This window comes from Phaseolus vulgaris, chromosome 10, assembly GCF_051622355.1.
Source record: "Phaseolus vulgaris cultivar YP4 chromosome 10, ASM5162235v1, whole genome shotgun sequence".
Lineage (NCBI taxonomy): Eukaryota > Viridiplantae > Streptophyta > Magnoliopsida > Fabales > Fabaceae > Phaseolus > Phaseolus vulgaris.
Window position 1 is genome coordinate 10,833,023 of NC_143507.1, and position 2,181 is coordinate 10,835,203.

A 2,181-nucleotide genomic window follows, 5' to 3' on the forward strand; every position below is an offset into this window, starting at 1 on the left:
CATCGGCAACACAATCACCTTCAAACATACTTTTTATTGTTCTGTTTTATATTTAGTGATATTTGTACTTAATAATTCAACTGTTCTTTGTGGGATCGATATTCATTCTTAGGGACAAATTATTACTTCTGACAACGCGATGCACTTGCTGTAGAAAGTCAACAAGTTTTTGGTGTTGTTGTTGGGAAAAAGTTTGATTTTTGAGTATGAATTCCTAAATATTGTAAATATTCTAACTTTTTTTTTTTTTTGTTAATGATTCTTGCTTATATTTCTTTAGTTTGTTTATATTTGTTTTATTTATTATTATTATTTTTTTCATAATTGTTTTAAGTTGTTTTTATTTTATCTTCAAATTTATTTTGAATTTATTTTATTTTATTTTAAATTTTTTTATAAAAAAATATTATGTTTTTTTTCACTAATATCTTTCAGGAAGAAAGCAACATGGTAGAAGAACAAGCATCACCTAATAGGATGACACTTGGAGATTATGTCATGTACCAAGGGCCAATGCATTTTTTCTAGTATTGCAATACCTGCTACCGCTAAGGCCTTGGAAATAAATCTCGATTTTGTCACTCTCATCAATGCCTATCAATTTACAATAATGGAGCATGAGGATCCATATTCACCTTTGGATACATTTTATGAATTGGTGGGAGCAATGGCCTTTAAATCAGGTGATATTTTGTATGCGCTTGTTTCCTTTTTCATTGGCATGTGAAGCTAAAGAGTGGCTCAAATCACTTCCAAATTAGAGCCTCACTAGCTGGGAAGAAGTAGAAGAATTTTTTTTGCAAAGATTTTTCCAATTTCTCGCTACATCAATGCAAAGTTTGAAATCTCTATGTTCAGACAAGGAGCATATGAATTCTTTTGTGAGACATGAGAAAGATTTAAGAGGTATTAAGAAAATGTCCAAATCATGGCTTTGAAGATATTACTCAACTGAGCATATTTCTCATTGGTCTCAAATCTGACACAAAGATTCTCTTAGATGTTGTAGCTAGCGGCCAAATGATGGCTCTTGATGTAGAACAAGCGACAAGGATTATTGATGTAGTGGCATCAACTCATTATTAAGCCCCACATGATAGAAAAGGTATTCAAAAACTCTTGGCTCAAAATAAAATTTTGACACAACAGATTGAGCAACTAACTGCACAAATGGCTAAATTGCCCCAACAATTACATGTTGTTCATTCATATCAAAGTCATAGTCAATCAATCAGGTGTAATTTTTGTGGAGGTGATCATCCTAATGGTCATTGTACTTATTAGAACAATTCACCTGAAATAGAGAATCCATCCATGTTGGAAAGAATGAGTAAAGTTAAAGACGCCCTAGCAAAGCGTGGGGTCAATCAAGAAAATAGCACGACAACAATTAAGAATATAGAGATCCATATGGGACAGATGGCCAAACAAATTGCACAAATTATAGAGAGACAAAGTGACCAGTTTTCAGTCACCAACCAAATCAATCCAAAAGAGCATTGCAATAATGTAGTGATTGAAAAAGAAGAAAAAGATGAGACGAAGGGGAAGAGAGATGAGAAAGAAAGAGAAAACAAAAGAAGTGAGGAGAAAAAAATAAAGAAAAAAAAGTGAAAATAAGGAGAGAGGTGTTCATGAAAAAGATTTATCATATCCTCATGCTCCTTCAAAAAAAGAGAAGGACAATTTTATTTTATTTTTGACAATTTGCTCCCTAAAAATTATTTTGCAGGAAATTTAAAGCAAGATTCAACACTTAAGAGATTTCGAAAGAATAGGAGCTATATTGAAGAGAGAAATATAGAGCTCGAAGATACATACAATGCCATTATTAAAAAAGGCTTGCCTAAAAAATCCAAGGACCCAGGGAGTTTTAACCTTCCCGTGTCTATAGGTGTTTTCTTTGTGGATAATGCTTTATTAGATTTGGGGGCAAGCGTAAATATAATTCTTTTGGGAATGCTGAAGAAAATAGGTGATTTGGAGATTAAACCCACCAAGATGACTTTAAAGTTAGCTGATCGAGTAACCAAGTATCCATATGATGTGGTTGAAGATGTTCTCGTCAAGGTGGATAAATTCACATTCCATGTGAATTTTGTTGTGATAGACAAGAAAGAAGACGAGAAGGTTTTCTTGATACTTGGAAGACCCTTTATAAAGACTGCTAGAATCATAGTT

The 2,181-nt window shown here is 32.7% G+C and overlaps 1 non-coding gene across 1 annotated transcript; it reads right to left on the bottom strand.

The window, feature by feature from the left end:
- Positions 1-830: 830 nt before the first annotated feature.
- LOC137819902 (small nucleolar RNA R71) lies at positions 831-935 on the bottom strand. Its single transcript, XR_011082481.1, has one exon. It is a non-coding gene; the product is annotated as a small nucleolar RNA R71 (small nucleolar RNA).
- Positions 936-2,181: the final 1,246 nt, after the last annotated feature.